The sequence below is a fragment of the Acinonyx jubatus genome, chromosome B1 (genome assembly GCF_027475565.1).
Source record: "Acinonyx jubatus isolate Ajub_Pintada_27869175 chromosome B1, VMU_Ajub_asm_v1.0, whole genome shotgun sequence".
In the NCBI taxonomy this organism is placed as follows: domain Eukaryota; kingdom Metazoa; phylum Chordata; class Mammalia; order Carnivora; family Felidae; genus Acinonyx; species Acinonyx jubatus.
The window spans coordinates 130,964,339-130,985,040 of NC_069382.1; the positions used below are offsets into that span (position 1 = coordinate 130,964,339).

Below are 20,702 nucleotides of genomic sequence, written 5' to 3' on the forward strand. Positions count from 1 at the left end.
CCATTCAGTTCCTCAAAGGAGCCATATTTGTGTGTGTGTGTGTGTGTGTGTGTGTGTGTGTGTGTGTGTGTGTTTGCATGCGTGTGTTTTAAAGTACTTTATTTTATTATTTTATTTTATTTTTGAGAGAGAGAGAGAGATAGCACATGCACAAAAGGAGAAGAAGGGCAGAGGCAGAGAGAGAGAGAGAGAGAGAGAGAGAGAGAGAGAGCACGCGAATCTTAAGCAGGCTCTATGCTGGGCATAAAGCCTGATGCAGGGCTGGATCTCACAACCATGAGATCGTGAGCTGAGCTGAAATCAAGAGTCAGATGCTTAACCAAAGCTACCCAGGTGCCCCGTGTGTGTGTTTTCTTAACCCAAACCATCACAAGTATGTTTCCTTTTAGCTGGAATACATTTTTCTGCTCCCTATTCCACCACCCAACTTTTTCAATTGATTAACTCTTAAACATACACTCACTTGCTGCTGGGCACCTCTTCCTCCAATAAGTCTTCCCTGATTATTCTGCAAATCTGACTTTAGGTGCCCTTTCTACATGCTCCTGTAAAGCCCTGTACTTCCTGAATAGCACTTACAGGTGAATGACGCAAAGATAGGAGAAAGGCATAACATATGCCAAAGCATGTTATTTTAAAGACAAAAGTCTGCGTATGGAATTATAAGAACTTCTGTCCAGGCATCAAGGCTGGTGGAAGCACAAGAGTGAGTGGAGATGAGACCCCAAGAGAATGCTGAGGCCCAAAGGATGGAGGCTTGAAGGTCACATTAAGGAATCCATCTATAAACAGTAGATGATTGGGAGCCCTGGAAGATTTTTCTGTTTTGTTTTCAAAAAAATTTTAATGTTTATTTATTTTTGAGAGAGAGGGAGAGAGACAGAGAGAAAGAGAGAGCACGTGAGAAGAGTGGGGGTGGGGGAAGAGGAAGGGAGACACAGAATCTGAAGCAGGCTCCAGGCTCTGAGCTGTCAGTACAGAGCCCGACATGGGGCTCGAACTCACAGAGTGAAAGATCATGACCTGAGCCAAAGTCAGAGACTCAACTGACTGAGCCACCCAGGCGCCTGTTTTGTTTTAAGATTTTATTTTTAAGTAATCTCTACACTCAACATGGGGCTTGAAGCCACGACCCTGAGACCAAGAGTCGCATGCTCTACCAACTAAACCAGTCAGGCGCCCTCTTTTTGTTTGTTTGTTTAAAGTAAGGTCTACACCCAAAGTGGAGCTTGAACTCACCACCACAAGATCAAGAGTTGTGTGCTCTACCAACTGACCCAGCTAGGTGCCCCATTAAGTTTTGTAAGTAAGGGAGCAAAATGAACACACAGGAAACCTAGCATAATGCACTTCCCTCCTATTGAGTAACAGTAATGAAGTTAGGATGGGGAGATAATGACTTACATTTAGAGGCACAGAGGAATCTGGGAAGGGAAATGATGGTACTGTGGGAGCAGTTTTGGCTTAGAAATCCAGATGTGGGAATCACCTATTGTGGGTAGTGTAGCCACAATAAGACACTGCACAGAAAAAAATCTGTAAGAGGGAAAGAAGTCAGGGATAAAGGTGTGAGGAATGACAACTTTTATTAAGCAGGAAAAAAAGGAAGTTACATGCGAAAGTGGGAGGGGCCAATCGGAAAGGTAAAGAGCTTATGAGCTAGCATGAGTGTCCCAGAGAAGGTGCCAGGGAGGAGGGAAGGAAATGTCCCATCGTGTGCCAAGTTTACTGTGCAGCACTCTGCACACAGTAGGTGCTGAGCATTGTTAAAATAATACACTGAGCACCTCTGTTCAGGTTACATGTATTCTAAAGAAACTGCATATATTTCTCAGATTATTTATTAAGTTATTATCTTACTACAGAGAGTTAGTTTGAGAGATGTTTTGAAAAACCACACCCACTCCCTGATTCAAAGGATGCCAGATGTGAATCCTTTTGAAAAGAAACAAAATTTTTTTCATGCAAATAATTACCCTCTAACATTTCAAATTGGGGGGTTAAAGTATCCTATCTTCATTAAGGAGAGGAATCTTGCTTTAGCATGAAAAGGTCATCTGAGTGGGTGGAGTCAAGAAGGGGTACAAAGATTTGGACAATGAAAGACAAACACTGGTGAAGACCAGGCATGGGCAAAGGAAAGGCAGAGCCAAATACCCATGAGCTGAAATCATCACAACATGAAGGGGGTCACTCAGCAGACTGGCTGAACCAAATAACTTTTAAAGATTCAAAAAATGCTCATTAGCCTCATAATGATACCAAGTATCAATATTTCCTTTCTGAGCCATAACGAAGCACCTCCTTTCAAAATACAGGCAATATTCCTGCTTCTCTGGCTACACTGCTTCCCTAGACATAGACTTAGCCAAATGGAGAAAAAAAGATGTTTTCCTCTATGAGCTATACCCTTTACTCCTCTTTGCTCATGGGTTGGTGAGAGAAGAGGCTTAGCAAGTGTGTGTATAGAACCTGAACAGTAATCTAAGTACCACCCTGCCTACAACAGAAGAGGCTACTGTGAGAGGACACTGACAAATTAGCCTGAAGAAATGGAATATGTGGGATTGTTAAGCACCATTGGCTAAAAGGCTTGCTGTACTTCAGAGCAATTTGTTTTTAAAAGGTCATTGAAGACAAATAGGTAGAGTAAATCACTATTGACACAATCCTGAAGACTTCACAGACAGGCCTTAAAACCTACTTTTCAATAATTGGGTCACCAAGTAATTGCCTCGGCAGTTCTAGGATTTCACAAAAACACCAAGTTAACGCATTAGTAATACAGCAAGAACTTTGAGTTGCCTTTCCCATAAAGAGCAAATAACCATCCTCCCTCTCTCTCTCCCACAACAGCGGCAAACTCAATCATTCATTAATCATGGGTTCTCTGCAAAGCACAAGAGATAATGCTGAGGGATTAAACAGGCCCCTGCTGTAAAAGAAGTTAACAATTTACACAGATGTGTGAAATAACACTGGGACCAAGGAAAATAAGCACTGGAGGTTGTATTAGTCTGGGTCTAATCAGAAAAGAGAAACCACACAACAATGTAAACAGAAAGTGAATATAAAAAGCAATCCCACTATGACAGAACAGCCATAAAGACATAAAGAGAACTCTAAAGGGTACCCTGAGCTGAGAGAGGGTACCCAGGGAAGAACAAACTTTGCAGAGGAGTCCCTCCCCAAAACTGAGGTGGAGGTGTCATGGGCGGGGGTGTGGCTGCAGCACACTCGGTGGCAGATAAGGTCACTGGAACTGGGCTACACTAACAGCAGCAGGGGACAACTCTCTGGGGTGCGATGGGCCGAGGCTGATGCAGGTACACAGAGCCAGCTGCGCACTTCTGTGGGAATCAGACCGGGCACGTGCAGTGTCTGCACTGACAGGATCGATGGATCCAGGCTGCAAAGTCGCCAAGAGACTTTATGTGCCAAGCAAAGCACCACTGGGTATGTGTACACACAGAGTGTGCATGCTCACACTGACAAGCTGCACAGCAGGACTGAGAAAAAGCAAGCACAAACAAAGGAAGAATCTCCCTAACTCCACAATGTCCCTCCAGTACCCTCTACTGGTCAAGTTGAACACCGCGTCCACTGTAAAGGAGAAATGCTTAGAGTCTATTATAACAGAGCAGGTACTGAAGGGTGAATTCAGAAAAGAGAAGTGTTAATTAAAATGTGGCACAGAGGAAAGGACAAAGGCACAAAAAGAGCAAAGAATTTCTCGGGTGATCAGAGTTTTAAAAGAGGTATTGTTTCAGTGGCACCTTGAAGAATGAGCAAGATTTTGAAAGACCTGGGGGTGAAGAGGAGGCTGGGAAGGTGAGAGAAAACTCATTCCAGGTTGAGAGGACAGTTTTATTACTAACTCTGGGATTTTGGGCAAACCATTTAACCTCTTTAAGCCTACCCACCTTATAAGATACCTAAGAGGTTAAAGTGCAACAGAAGACTATGAATAATGCTTTGAAAAAGTTTAAAGCACTAAATGAAAACCACTTGACGGTAATACCTTTACCTAGTAACTAGAATGCAAGCTCCAGCACAGATCCTACCAGCTAACCTACTCCCACCCCAGCTCCTTCCCTCACCATCCACTCCCCCTAGTTCCTGGTAGACACTTGTGACATCAAGGCCCTACAGAAGTCTTTGCTGAATGAATGAGTAGATCTTGGATTATCAGGAGAACAGAAAAGACCCTTCATTTAAAATCAAACCCCCACAGGGGTGCCTGGGTGGTTCCATTGGTCAACTGACTTTTGATTGCGGCTTGGGTCATGATCTCACAATTTCATTGATTCAAGCCCCATGTAGGGCTCCATGTAGGGCTCTATGCTGATAGCACCGAGCCTGGTTGGGATTCTCTCCCTCCCTCTCTTAAAATAAATAAATAAACTAAAAAAATAAAATAAAATCAAGCTAACCCAAAGGAAATACATGATTTATTTCCTTAAAAGTGTAAAAAGTATTATTAAACATTCTCTCTACACATAAGGCACACTTACCATTTTGTTTTGTTTTTAATTTTATTTATTTATTTTGAGAGAGAGAGAGAGAGAGAGGAGAGAGAGAAGGAGACAGACAGAATCCCAAGCAGGCTCCACACTGTCAGCAGGGCTCAAACTCATGAACCATGAGATCATGACCTGACCTGTAACCAAGAGTGGGATGCTTAACCAGTCGAGTCACCCAGGTGCCCCTACACTGATTTTACATATACCCTAAACCATATTCTTAATGTAACATTTTCTTAAAACACGGACCTTTATTTTTTCTTTATTTTTTTGATGTCTATTTATGTATTTGAGAGAGCATGCATGTGCAAGCAGGGAGGTGGGGGGGGGGGGGGGGGGCAGAGAAAGAGAGAGAATCCAAAGCAGAAATTGAGCCCAGAGCCCAGAGAGGGGCTCTATGTCACAAATCATTAAATCATGACACAAGCCAAAATCAAGAGTCAGATGCTTAACCAACTGAGCCACTGGCTCCTCCTTAATGTAACATTTTAACAAGAAATATGAAATAAGAATTTTATTGAGAAATGAATGCATAGTGTCACCTACCATTTTAACTTACCCAAACGCTTAATATATAAATCCCACAGTAACAACAACAACAGAAAAATCATTCTCAAGCTCGCTTCAGCAGCACAAATACTAAAAGGCAAACAACAACAGCGCACTTGGGTGGCATAGTCAGTTAGGCATCTGGCTCTTGATCTCAGCTCGGATCACGATCTCTCAGTTTGTAAGTTCAAGCCCCCACATCAGCGGGCTCTGTGCTGCTGGTGCAGAGCCTGCTTGGGATTCTGTGTCTCCTTCTCTCTGACCCTCTCCTGCTTATGCTTGCACTCTCTCTCTCTCTCTTTGTCAAAATAAATAAACTTAAAAAAAAAAAAACAATAAAAATACAAATCTCAATCACCTGAGCCCACAGTCAGCAGGAACATTTGATTAGGCAGTTCACACACTACCAGACCTCTGTCACCCACCAGGTTTCTGAGCTGGGTCTCAAGAGCACAGCAGGGTTATTTCCCAAATACTGCCCAATGGAGCCCACTTTTAAAACCTCCTATGGGCTTTAGGAACATCACAGAGTTCAGGGCCTGGAGAGGTCCTGAACACTAAAATTATCAAAGGTAGGTCAACAGAAAGGGAAACAAATTAATATTTATTAAACACTGGCTCACTGCAGGCACACTGCTGGGTTTTGAAAAATATTATCTCACATAATTCTCATTTTTAAAAAAATTTTTTTAAATATTTATTTATTTTTGAGAGAGACAGAGTGCAAGTGGGGAGGGGCTTAAAGAGAAGGAGACACAGAATCCGAAGCAGGCTCCAGGCTCTGAGTTGTCAGCACACAGCCCAAAGCAGGGCTCAAACCCACAAACTCATGACCTGAGCCAAAGTTAGGTGCTTAACCAACTGAACCACCCAGGTGCCCTGATTCTCATTTTTTTTTAAAGTTTATTTATTTATTTTGAGAGAGACAGAGAAAGCATGAGTGGGGGAGAGGCAGAGAGAGAACCCCAAGCAGGCTCGGCACCAGCAGCATGAGCCTGACACAGGGCTTGAACTCAAGAAACTGTGAGATCATGACCTAAGCCAAAATCAAAGAGTCCAGACACTTAATAAACTGAGCCACCCAGGAACCCCTATAATAATAATAATAATAATTATTATTATTATTATTATTATTATTATTATTATTTTAAGTAGGCTCCATGCCCAGTGTGGGGCATGAACTCAAGACCCTGAGATTATTTTTATTTTTTAATGTTTATTTATTTTTGAGAGAGACAGAGACAGAGTGTGAGCGGGGAAGGGGCGGAGAGAAAGGGAGACAGAATCCGGAGCAGGCTCCAGGCTCTGAGCTGTCAGCACAGAGCCTGATGCAGGGCTCAAACTCACAAACCGCGAGATCATGACCTGAGCCATAGTCAGACGCTCAACCGACTGAGCCACCCGGGCGTCCCAAGACCCAGACATTAAAAGTCACATGCTCTACCCACTGAGCCAGCCAGGCACTCCTCATTATTATTCTTATTTTACAGATGAAGGAAGTAGAGTTTGGAGAGGTTAAGTAAATTGCCCAGCATTACACAATCTAGTGGGGCTAGACTTCAAGCCCAGGTCTAACGGATTTCAAAGCAAACTTTTCCCCTTGAACTTCAGCTGTCTCCAGGTGAAAATCCAATGGCAGAGTCTCAGTGAGCCTGTATGAATTCCACTCATCTGGGTCACTACTGCAGGTTGAAGACAGAAAGGAAAAGTAACAGTGATGTTAAGACCTGTTCTAAACTATCTTCTCCTCTCACCCCGTTCGTTGTCTTTGCTCTCAACTTTTTTTTTTTTTTTTACAAACTAGCACATATTTTTAAATATATTTTTTAGACAAGAGTTATTCTCCGCTCTCATTTATTACTGTGCCCCCTTTGAAAATCAACACCTCCCTTCTTACATTAGGACAATCTCATATCTCAGTCATCAAGTGCTCACTTGAGGAAAGGAAGTCTCACCGGATGTTGAAATGATCATCTAAAATGAGAACTGCTACAACTTCTAACCGTTGAGGGGTTGATTCATCAACAGGGCCACCACCTGACATGTGTGGAGTGCTCCACGGACTGCTTGAGGCGCTCTCCAAGACAGCACACGACACCTCACCACAAGGATGACAACAGCTCAGCTAGGGCAAGCTGGGGCGGTCTGAACTTCCCCTAGGCTGGGCACCACCTCTACCCCTCAGTTCATCTTTTTCCTGCCATTGGCTCATCAGTCATCCTCCCTTTCTTCTCCCGACTCCACCTTCTACACCTCAACATAAAGAAAGCAGCTTTGTCCCTTCACCAGAAGGGTCGCATGTTCCTGTGACTACAGGAGCCAGGTTGAAGCGCTGTCCCAGAAGCAACCTTTGATGCAATACTCTTTTATGGTGTCAGACAAGAACAGTCTGCTGCAGAAGATCTCGGGTCCGAGCCTCAGAGTTTCAAGCCAGAGCTCAGAAAGTACTTCCCTGCCACCTGCTTCTGCCAAGACAACATGGAACAGGAGTTAAGGGGTTAAGGGTCTGGTGATAAAAAGAAGGTAGCTTGAATATCTACCACTGATGAGTCAGTTACCTTTTCCTTTCCTTTTTTTCATCTGTAAAATATAGCTGCATAGGGAACTGAGACTGAAATGAAATCACGCCTATCAGACACTTATTAACACAAAATCTGGTCACTGTGCTCATTAAATATTGGCTGCTGTTGGCATCTGAACTCACAAAAGCAGTGTCTCCCACAGTCTGGCTCTTCCAGCATCAAAGGGGACTGGAAGGCCTTGAGTACTCTTATCTCTAGTTGAATCACCTCAACTGGAGGACGGAGAGTCTACCCACAGTCCCCAGACTTGCTTACTCCTCCTCCAGCTGTGACCTCTGCTCCTTTCTCAAATCTTACAACTTGTTTGGAAGATATGCTCAGAAGGTGATTACCAAACATTTGGGAAGTTAGTAAACACATTAGCATTCTTGGGCCCAGTACCTTACTAGTTCACTGGAGTTACAAAGGCCAGTCTCTGACCTCTAGTTTAAAATCTGGTTGGGGCTTAGACTAACTGCAACAAAGGAGCCAGGTGAAAAGCCAGCAAGAGATAAGCTTGATGGGGAGTTGGGTACACAGGGAGGGAGTTTACCGAAAGTGGACCTTCAACTCTGCAGGCCAGAATTTAGAGAGCAGTTTCCAAGTCTTGGTTCCATAAAATGCTAGATTACCCGTGTTAATAATAGCATTGCTTTTAATATATCAATATAAACACTGAACATAAAGTGTTCAAATACCATCATTTTTGCTAAAGGTTTCAATCACATGCAAAGCCCTGCACTACATAAAAACAAGGGGATAGGAATTTAAACTTTAAATGTAAAATTAAAAACAATGGCTTTGGGACCTCTGTACAAAGTTCCAAGAATTCACTTAAAATGACCTCTTTCTGCACCGCACAAGAGTAAGGGAGTTTTTCTCTTGATGTTGGGTGGGAAAAGGAGCAGAGGAAGGGTCTAAGCCCTCAGCCTCCTCAGTGGTACAGAGCTAAAGAATTCTGCCCTGTTCCCCTTACTGCAACAACAACACAGCTGACCCCAGGGCACTTCAAATCTCAATCCAGGAGGAACACCTGCGAGGCCACCCTGGGCAGGGCACATTTACACAGGATTTGTGAGTCAGAGCAAAGCCGGGGTAACAGCGGCTGCCACCTTACAACCTTAACAGAAATCTTCTCCTGAGGGAGCAGTCAAAATTCAGACGAAGAGCAGCTCCACACTCAACCACTAGGAAACCCTGTTTTCTTTTAATTAAAAAAAATTTAGAGGTCACCCCTCCGCTTTGTTTACAAGTAATGAGTCCCGCAGCCCCCATTTATCACCCCTGGAGATTCTTTTGCACTTTGATGTGAAAAGAGTCAGAGCCCATTGTGATCTTGGCTACTCCAACAGTAGTCCTTTCATTTGCAAACGAAGGCTTGGCCTCAGTGAGAACCAACTGTCAGAAAAAATTCATGGCCTTTCCTTCCAATGATTTATCAGAGATGGGGGAAGAGAAGCTGGCTGTAAGACAACTTTCCAGAAAGGGTTCCCAGCACATCCCTAATGCATTCCCGGATCTTCGCCGGTTCTTTCAGCCCAAAATGCCCCTTTCTCAAATCCCACCACTCATGAAAGGTCACCTTCTCTCTTGACACTCCATCCCCTTTGGAAGGACTTTCTCTCTCTCCTTTAAGCTTTCAGACAAAGCCCAAATGGCCTTATTGTTTTTAGGTGTTCTCTCCCTCATGGCAACGCTCCAGAGCAAGAAAAATACCTGACGTGGCCATAACAGACACTCAACCATCCCAATAATTAGGTCACAAGGCACCTGTTTTACCCCATCTTTACCACTGTCTTATATTAAATGGAATTGAGTGTTAAGAAAGTTTATTTTTTTAAGGTTTATTTATTTTTGAGAGAAAGAGACAGAGTGCAAGCAGGGGAGGGTCAGAGAGAGAGGGAGACACAGAATCTGAAGCAGGGTCCAGGCTCTGAGCTATCAGCACAGAGCCTGATGAGGAGCTTGAATTCAGGATCCCGTGAGATCATGACTTGAGCCAAAGTTGGGACGCTTAACTGACTGAGTCACCCAGGCATCCCAGAGTGTTAAGAAAGTTTAAAACGGAAGAGGATTTAAAGATTTCTTGACATATCTAAGAATCCAATGTGGTAGTCAAAAGTACACAGCAGGGCGATTAAGACTTTTTCAAGTAAACTTTAAAAATTAGAATATAACATACATTTTAAAAGTATACAGCTCTTGCTGCCATTTGCAACAACATGGATGGAGCTAAAGAATACAATGCTAAGCAAAATAAGTGAGACAGAGAAATATGATTTCACTCATGTGGCGTTTAAGAAACAAAGCAAATGGGGGCTCCTGGATGGCTCGGTCAGTTAAGCATCTGACTTCGGCTCAGGTTATGATCTCACAGTTCGTGGGTTCAAGCCCCCCACCTCGATCAGCAGCAGAGCCACTTTACATCCTTTGTCCCCCTCTGTCTGCCCACCCACCCCTCCCCCCGCTTGAGCACATGTGTGTGCATGCACACTCTCTCGTTCTCTCTCAAATATAAACATTAAAAAATAAAAAAGAGCAAATGAACAAAAAAAAGAGACAAAAAAAAGCCACTCAAATATGGAGAACTGGTGATTGCCAGGGGGGACCTGGGTGGGGGATGGGTGAGATAGGTAAAGGGGGAGTATACTCGTAAGTATATACTCATAAGAGTATACTTATGATGAGCACTGGGTAACCTATAAAATTGTTGACTCATATTGTACACCTCAAACTAATAACACTGTATATTAATTATATTTCAATTTATTAGAAGTGCATAGCTCAGGCACACATTTTCACAGAGACATACTCTGGTAACCAGCACCCAGATCAAAACACAGAACAATACCAGCACTCTTGAACTATTAAACTATTTTTAGTGAAAAGACTTGACTCTAACTGAGCTTTAGAGCTAACTTCCTGGGACAGAACCACAGGGTCTCACAACCTCAGCAATGCTGACATTTGGAGCCAGAATATTCTTTGCAGGGAAGGGAGGTAGGGTGGTAACCTGTGCATTGTAGATGTAGCAGCATCCCTGCCCTTTACTCATTAGATGATGACAACTAAAAATCTCTCCAGACATTATCAAATGTCTCCCCAACGTTGGGGAGTAATATTATTCCTGGTTAAGAACCACTGGTATATAAGAACAAGTTAAACATATTAAGAGGAAATAGATAAATCCACAAAATAGGACATACATTCAGCTCAGTTCCACAACCAATCTTCCACCCCTCAAGTAGAGTAGTTGCTCTAGATTAAGACTCAAGAAATAAAACCTAGAGGGGCGCCTGGGTGGCTCAGTCAATTGAGCATCTGACTTCGGCTCAGGTCATGATCTCACAGTCTGTGAATTTGAGCCCCGCGTCAGGCTCTGTTCTGACAGCTCAGAGCCTGGAGCCTGCTTCGGATTCTGTCTCCCTCTCTCTCTGCCCCTCCCCTGCTCATGCTCTGTATCTCTCTGTCAAAAATAAATAGGAAGGAAGGAAGGAAGGAAGGAAGGAAGGGAGGGAGGGAGGGAGGGAGGGAGGGAGGGAGGGAGGGAGGGAGGAAGGAAGGAAGGAAGGAAGGAAGGAAACCTAGGGATGCCTGCCTGGCTCAGCGGGAGGAGCATGAGACTCAATCTTGCAGTCATGATTCAAGCCCTGCACTGGGTGTAGAAATTACCTAAATAAAATTTTGACAACAAAAAGAAGCAAAACCTAACACAACGTAAGTGCTTTGGCTTGCTTAAATCAGGAATCAGAATGTTAACTTTAATGGATTTTTTTTGAGAGAGAGAGAGAGCATGAACAGGGAGAGAGGGAGGGAGGGAGGGAGGGGGAGAGAGAGAGAGAGAGAGAATGAATCTCAAGCAGGCTCCATGTACAGCACGACCTCATGACCATGAGATCATGACCTCAACTAAAATCAAGAGTTGCACACTTAAGCGACTAAGCCACCCAAGTGCCACCCCCTCCCCCACCTTTTAAGTAATCTTTACACCCAACATGGGGCTCACACTCATGACCCTGAGATCAAGAGTTACACGCTCTACCCACTGAGTCAGGTGCCCCTAACTTTAATAGACATTGTAAACAATCTCAACAGTTTGGATATGGGCTAGTCATTAGATGAATCCAAAATGTTTATTTAATTAGGTATGAAATTGGTGTCCAGTTATGTAGTGAAATATCTGTATTCTTTTTAGTGATGCACATAAGGTATGCAGGAGTGAAAAAATAGATGCCTGGGATTTACTTTAAAACACTTCAGCAAAGGGACACCTGGGTGGCTCAGTCGGTTAAGCATCCAACTTTGGCTTAGGTCATGATCTCATGGTTCGTGAGTTCAAGCCCCACGTCGGGCTGTGTGCTGACAGCTCAAAGCCTAGAGCCTGCTTTGGATTGTGTGTCTCCCTCTGTTTCTACCCCTTCCCCACTCATGCTCTTTCTCTCTCTCTCTCAAAAATAAACATTAAGATAAATAAGTAAAATAAAAAATAAAATCCTTCAGCAAAGAAAAAAAAAGGAAAAGGGGCAAAGAAAAAGGATAGATTTTAAGTGTGACAAATATTGAGAAATGTTAAATATGGGAAAAGGGTATTTGATAATGAAATATTCTTTCTACTTTTCCTAATATCTAAATATTTCTAAGAAAAAAATGTCTTTTAAAGTGAAGGAGGGACAAGGAGAGGGTAGGCAAGAACTATGATGAAGTCCATACTAATAGATTATCAAGGCCAATCAGAGCCAATATTATTTCCTTATTGCTGCTTCAGCGCACAAGATTCCTTTCCCTCCCTCCCTTTCCTCTTTGTCTATCTTGCCCTCCCCCCTTCCCTTTACACTCTTCTTAACAAGAAGTCTTGGACAATCTCATGCTTCCAATAGCTTTAATAAGACATGTTCTCTTAGCTATATCTATTAACATCTTACTTCCGAAAACATATACAATCCAGCGTCTACGATTTTAGCAACAAAGATGGCGGCAGTCTGTGATGCGGTTTATGAAAAAGGCTTCGTCTGATGAAGGCATCCAAACTTGTTGGTCAAAAGCAGAAATGAATTGCACACAATGAATGTGCCTCGTATGTTAAATGTTATTCTGTATAGTAATTTAAAAATTTCACAACCAAAACAAACCAGTTGCCCCCAGCATTCCCTATAGTCTGATTCACACATTCAGCTATTGACTTCTCCAGGCCTTTGCTTCCTCTGGTACAAGGAGGCCGATTACCATCTAATCTGACCACTTTACAGGGTTATCATGAAGCAGAAGAAAACAAGACTCTGATTCTGAAATAATGTCCTACAAGCTTCTCATAAACCACAGGAACCTGAACTGAAATTCTCTTCTTCCTAACCATGTTTCACAGATTCTTAAGGAGGCTAACTGCTCAGTAACTTCAGAAGAAAAGGATTATTGTAATTGAAACTCCACAGAAAGAAGAAAAAGGCTCTTCTCCAAATCAGGATAGCATAAAATTAGTATCCCTACAAAGATAGTGTAATCCTAAACAACGTAACTCAATGTCCTTCTTATCCACCATTGCAGACCAAGTATCATGTAAAATGATATACTGCCACTACCTAGACTAGTATCCATTATATAGAAGGCACTAAATGATATTAACTCATTCTCTCCAACTCTTAGCATTGGTAGAGTTCAGGGCTGAAGGCAAAAGGAAAAACCATCTGCAAACGAATCTGAAACTGACCCACTGGCACAATAATCTGGAACTTAGAATAACCTAAAGATGTCTTTAAACAGGAATCTACCTCATGAGAAAGCAATGCCACTTCTAGTATCTACTCAAAAGAAATGAAAACACATGTGCAACATTATTTATAACAACCAAAAAGTGGATACAACCCAAATGTCCATCAATTGGTGCACAGTAAAAAACAAAAACAAACCACTAGTATATCCATACAATGGGTTATTTGGCAATAAAAAGGAATGAAATATTGATACATTCTATCACATGGATGGATCTTGAAAACTTTATGCTAAGTGAAAGTAGCCAGTCACAAAAACCACATATTATGTGACTGCATGTACATGAAGTGTTCAGAATAGGCACAAGTATGAAGTAGATTAATGGCTGCCTGGGGTTGGGGTGGGAAACAGGCAGTTGCATCTACTGGGAGTGCAATTCTGAAAATGGGTTGTAGAAATGGTTGCATATCTCAGTAAATTTATTAAAAATCCTTAAACTGTATACTTAAAAAGTGTCTTGTTTTTTTTTTTTAAAGACTACACTACTTGTAGAAAGGAAAATACTATGCAGCAGTGTTTTTTTATATTGTATGTGATTTAGGACAATCCCATAGCCAATATTAAATGTAAAACAGACCACAGCAATACTTATAACTGTATCTACATGCTCTGCAAATAAACACACTCTGTGTTTTGTTTTTAAGAGACTGTTTCCTCTATCATTCTTCTTTCTATGAATGCTATTCCTGGAGTAGCTCACAAAACAATCTCTTCTATCCAAAGAGTTGCCTCTAAATAAAGCCTTTCCCCTCAAAATAGAAATAAGAAAGCTTCTGACTCCCCCTGAAATCCACCATTCTACCATCATCACCAAAGCGGTAGAATAATTTATTGAGGATTTATGATGTAGGAGGTACCATAAGCACTTTACACACATTATTCTTATCCCCATTTTAATGACGTTTTAAAAGTTGAGCAATTTGCCCAAGTAACCAATGTGTCAGAGAACTACACATAGCCATCCCACTGCAGAGTCCCACACTCCAGCTCACTATAACACAGATGTAATACTAGCTCCACTGGATTTTACTAGTGAAATTATGCAGTATTTCTACAGTTTAGCCTCAGTCCCCACCCCACCCCACCCCCTGATTTAACTCTCCCTTTGGGAGACAACTAATTTTGAAAAAGATTTCCTCGGGTCTGGGATAAGTCTGAAACCAAACTCTTCTAAACCCATCAAACTGAGTGACTCATCTTAAATTACTAATGACAATGTCACATACTAAAGGATGAGGAACCATTTTCTAAATGAAGGGATACAATGAATTCTATATAAGAAACATTATTGCACTTGTAAATCAGGCCTTAAATGACTTGCTTGGGAAATACCGGAAATCTTCCTATTTCCCCAGTTCACAGTCCAGGTGTGGATTATTTACAATGCCCAGGCCAATCACTGTTTCAGAAAAACATGGCCTATAGCCAGTAATCTCTCTAGTAAGCATTTGGAAGTTAGGCCTCTGATTTACTCACACAGAGAAAATCTGTCCATATAATAGGTGTTAATCGGCTTAACACCTTGTAGCTTCCTTACTAATTGAGGACTCTTCCCAATTAGGAGAGTTAAACATTTCAGACTCTCCTCGGGAAGACAGGCTTCCAAGAGTACAGTACTATAATATAATCCAGCATTCACAAAATTTAATCTTTTAAATCTTCCCAAGTACTGAAAAGCATATCTCAGGAGATCTCCTAAAACATGTATAAGTACCTACCCTTAACGGCAGAAAACAATAAAATCATGTCCCACAAATCTGGTGATATAGCCTGAAATAAAATTTATTTCATTCTTATGTTTCACCTTCACATGTTCCCCACCCCTCCCCCCACCCCCACCACCGACTAACATTTTCCTAGAATGTATCCCAGCTTTACTCACTAGCTTCATTTACCTGGGCCCACTTTCAGAAGAATGTAATTTAGCACACAATTTGTAAAAATTAATTTCAGTTTCAGGATTCCAAGAAGAAAATGAGAGATTTGTACAATAGATACTGAAGGGGAAGAAGGGGAACAGATTGGTGAAATAGCAAAAAGGCATGTTCTCTCAATAAGGAAAAACTAAAAACTCCAGCGAAAAATAAAAACACCATTCAAAGATAAAGTAACTGGGGCACCTGTGTGGCTCAGTCAGTTAAGTGTCCGACTTTGGCTCAGGTCATGATCTCGGGTCTGTGAGTTTGAGCCCCTCATCGGGCTCTATGCTGACAGCTCAGAGTCTGGAGCCTGCTTCAGATTCTCTCCCTCTCTGTCTCTCTCTCTCTCTCTCAAAAATGAACATTAAAAAAAATCAAAGATGATGCAATTTAGGGTGCCTTGGTGGCTCAGCTGGTTAAGCGTCCAACTCTTGGTTTTGGCTCAGGTCATGATCTCACGGTTCCGTGAGATGGAGCCCCGTTAGGCTCTGCACTGACAGCAGGGATCCTGCTTGGAATTCTCTCTCCCTTTCTCTCTGCCCCTCCCACCCACGCATGTACGTGGAAGCATGTACTCATGTGCTGTCTCTAAATAAATAAACATACGTTCAAAGATGAAGCAATTTATTTTTTTTAGATGTTTATTTTTGAGAGAGACAGACAGACAGAGCATGAGCAGGGGAGGGTCAGAGAGAGAGAGAGAGAGACACAGCAACTTGAAGCAGGCTCCAGGCTCTGAGCTGTCAGCACAGAGCCTGATGTGAGGCTCAGACCCACGAACCACGAGATCATGACTGGAGCCAAAGTCAGATGCTTAACTGACTGAGCCACCCAGGTGCCCCAAAGATGAAGCAATTTAAAATGTGCCATGAATTTGAACAATTTAATTAGCTAAAGTCAAGGGTTGATTTGTCCTGACCAAAATGAACCTTCTCTTCCAAGTGTTTCTTGTGATGACTTTGAACCCATATGATATATGAAATGAAACTCTATACACTATTTTACTTCCCAATCAATGTATATAATGCTGTTGGTTTTTCAACTTCTGTTATCAATTTAAAGACCAAGGTTTCAAGGGTACAGGTAACTATAAAATAAAATGTGCTATCAAGTTGGACAATTTAAAACTAAAGAGCTGGGAGCCTGGGTGGCTCAGTCAGCTAAGCATCCGACTTCAGCTCAGGTCATGATCTCACGGCTTGTGAGTTCAAGCCCCACATCAGACTCTGTGATGACATCTCAGAGCCTGGAGCCTGCTTCGGATTCTGTGTCTCCCTCTCTCTCTCTGCTCCTCCCCCACTTGCACTCTGTCTCTCTCAAAAATAAACATTAAAAACAATTAAATAAATAAATAAATAAAACTAAAGAGCTAACAGTTGGAGGTTAGAAGGAAAGAAATGGAAGAGCAAGGATAATTATATTATATCAGACCATAGAAACCTAAAGGAAAGTAAACGTATTTAATATCAACTATATAAAATATACCTAATATAGTATTTCAATATAAAATACATTACTGAAATACTTAAAATGTAAAGATAACAATTTATGAAACAGAAGAAATAAAAATAACAAACATTAAACCTGAATAAGGAAACATAAAAAGCATACTGTAGGATTATAATGAAATGAAATCTAAAAACAAGCAAAACAGATCCATAGTGTTAGAAGTCAGAATAGTGGCAGCCTTTGAGGGAGTTAGTAGCTAAAAGGGGACAGGGGGAGGCTTCTGGAGAGCTGGTATTGTCACTTGATCGGTTACACAAGTGTGTTCACTTTGTGAAAACACACTGAACTGTACTAATAATGTCTGCCCTTTCCAGTTTGTTATACTCCAATAGCAATCTTTGGAAAGAATAAAAAGAAAGGAGGGGGGAGAAGGAGGGTAGGGGGAAATACAGGTGAGCTCAGATTCAGTAGTGTTCAACGGTGATAAACCTGGAAATCACAGAATAAGCCCATTATTTATAACAACTAAAACAAATACTGTCTTTGCCCATTACATTGATATTCTGTCCACGCTTATGACTTCTGATAGCCCTGAGCAAAGTAAGGGCTCACACTCAGATTTCTATTTCATTTGAACAATTAGAGTTGCACACTCAAGACACATCTGTTTCAAGTATGTGATAGCCCTGGACCAGTTCCACATGAATTTGTGGGGTTTTTTTCTGGACTACTAAAAGATTAAAGTATCATGATTAAACATTTAAACAGTGAGCTATTGGTTTATATTAAAAATTGAGCTCCATTTAGGATTTTCCCTGGCTTTATCACTTGTACTGGGTATTAAAATTAAAAGGAGCACATCAGGAAGGCAATGAGTTGAAAAAAAGTCACCAACAATAAAACCAGTTCTGTAAGTGCTACAATGTTACTACAAGGGCCCTTTTTGCATCCTAACTTAATAATTAGCAACAATGGAAAACATACGTAAATAATAGAATACAGAATACCTTTTTAATCTCGCCACTGAGAATACTGTAACTATTACAATTGATTCTTCTACCAGAAAGTGTATAGGATGAAAGGTCAACAACTAGAAAAATTCTACCTCCAAACACCATACAACTGAAATTTAAAATTTCTTGGGGCGCCTGGGTGGCTCAGTCGGTTAAACGTCCGACTTCGGCTCAGGTCACGATCTCGCAGTCCGTGAGTTCGAGCCCTGCGTTGGGCTCTATGCTGACTGCTCAGAGCCTGGAGCCTGTTTCAGATTCTGTGTCTCCCTCTCTCTCTGACCCTCCCCCGTTCATGCTCTGTCTCTGTCTCAAAATAAATAAACGTTAAAAAAATTTTTTTGAAAAAAATAAAATTTCTTCAACCTCTTAAAATTTCATCAGTCTGATATTTAGATTCTTTTGTAGAAAGACCCAGTTTTAATAAGCTATAGAATCTGACTTGCCCCAACTGACAAAATTCAAAGGGACCCCAATCAAAATGCCAACATTTTTCTAGAAAATGACTAAAGACGTCAGAGTGCATATGGAAATGTAATCAGATGTGAATAACTATCAAAATTCTGAAAATGAAAAGTAACGACAAAGAAGTGTTGGCATATTTTGAGGTATGGGAATACAGTGAAATAGCACTGGCACCACTGGCAGAAGAACAATCTATGGGACAAAGGAGTCCAACAAGAGACTTAAAATGTGATGGAATTTACATGCAGCACTCAATCAGTGGAGAAAAGATGATGATTTAATAAACTATGGTCAAACAACTGCTTAGTTTTTTGTTTTTTTAAAAAAATGGTTCCCTAACATCCCTTGGACATTTTCACTTTCCTATTAATATGGAAATTTACAGCACATACTTTATACTAAAATTAATTACAGATGGATCAAAATACCACAAAAAGTCCAAGATCTAGGGCGCCTGGCTGGTTCAGTGGGTAGAGCATGTGACTCCTGATCTCAGGGTATGAGTTCAAGCCCCACACTGGACATACAGCCTACTTCGAAAATTAATTAATTAAAAATTTAAAAAAAATTAAAAGCCCAAGATCTGAAAAGGGTCACAAGTTAAGAGGGCTAAGCAGTGAGGTGAATGTGGGAGTCCAACTGTGTGGGAACTGTGGTGAACTAGAAAGCTGCTGTGCTCTCCTGACTTCTTCTTTTAATTTCTTTTTTCTTTTTTTTTTTTTTTGAGAGAGAGGGAGCGAGTGAGGTGCAAAGAAAGAGAAAGAGAGAGAGAGAGAGAGAAAATCCCATGAGAAGCGGGGGGGGGGGGGGGGGGGGGAGGGAGAGAGATAGAGAGAGGAAGAGACAGAGAATCCCATGAGAAGCAGGGTGGGGGGAGGGGAGAGGGAAGGGGAGGAGGAGAGAGAGAAGTGGGGCACGAGTTCACTGGAAACCAGCTCACTGGAGCTGGGTTCAAGCTCACCTGACCAGGGACTTGAATTCATGAACTATGAGATCATGACCTGAGCCAAAGTCAGATGCTGAACCGACTGAGCCATCCAGGCATCCCTCCTGACTTCTTTTTTTTTTTTTTTTTTTTACATCAAGTCTTTCTGGGGAATCCCGACAAAGCAGAAGTCTGCAGGGGAAATGCAGGTGGGAATCCTGGAGTTCTGGCTGACTGGCAGGCTGAGGGGACGAACATGTTGGCACACCTGAAACGTACTGATGGCATACCATTTGGTAAGTTCTGAATTAGAACTTGTCTAAGCTCATGGCCTTGTCTAAAAGAGCAACAGCCATTTGACTGTATCTGAGTGCTGCGATATAGCAATGCAAGCCCAATGTTGTTAAATCTTAAATTTTTAAAGAGAAGATGGAAGTCTAGATTGTTATGTAAAAAACATTGGCAGATATATTTTTTTAGAACACTGTGAGGGGCCAAACAAAACCCATCTGTTGACCAGATCTGTCCCATAGGCCACCAGCTCACAAGTTCTGATTTAAATGCAAAAAATGAAACCACTGAAGTGCCAGCAGGGAACACATGACATTATTTTCACAATCTTGGAGTTGGAAAGACCTTTCTAAGCACAATCAAAACCAGAATCCATAAAGGACAAGACATTTAACTACATACAAATTTAAAACTCATGTGTAACCGAACACAAGGACAAGCCTAAAGACAGATGACAATAGCTTCCCCCAGCTCTAGCAGAACATGAATTGTTGCAGCCTGGGTCACATGCCTTCCTCTGTGGGGGAGGACAGTGCACCAAGTTTAACAACAGTCCCACCAGGGCCACCTGGAATGGAGGACAAGTTTCCTAATTGAACCAGAAAGGGGAAGTGGGAAAGCATCCAGGCAGGACCTTCCAGAATTGCATGCACCATCATCTGCCTCTCAATAAATATCAGTTGAGTAAGTTTGAGTCTACATGTCTCATACTTTAATATGTTTTGGAATATCTAACAGTATACATAAAAAAAAAAAAAAAAACTGATCGGTGATATTAAGAATGCCTTCTGGCTATCAAATGAATTATTCTTAATAACTGCTTCAGAATGTTAACATGCTCCCCTCAATCAACCCTGACCCCATAGTATATGCAAGAAGGAAGTTAACTGTATGTGCACACTTGGAGGGAGAGATATGAAAGTAAATAAAATGTAACTGACAGAATTCCCTCCTTTGAAGCTCCCATGATAAGGTAGATCTCATACTTGTTTCAGCATAGGCTGAATAGGTGCTCATTTCTCCAGATCAGTGGAATATGGACCAGTATCTTGAACACAGAATTAGGATGCTGATCTACTATATATAACATCCACATGTTAAAGAAAGGAGTTATGAGGCTGAGAGAGTATTAGATTTAAAGAAAATATGTAGCCAGTCTAAGAGGTTTGGTTTCCTGTAGAGAAAACTGACATTTTCACCTATTTTATTGCATTGCAAAAATGAAAAAGATCAAGCTTATTCTT

The 20,702-nt window shown here is 41.6% G+C and overlaps 1 protein-coding gene across 5 annotated transcripts in view; it reads right to left on the bottom strand.

Moving 5' to 3' along the window:
- Window positions 1-20,702, bottom strand: part of AFF1 (ALF transcription elongation factor 1) — a 247,651-nt gene that overhangs the window by 182,119 nt on the left and 44,830 nt on the right. The window lies entirely within an intron of this gene.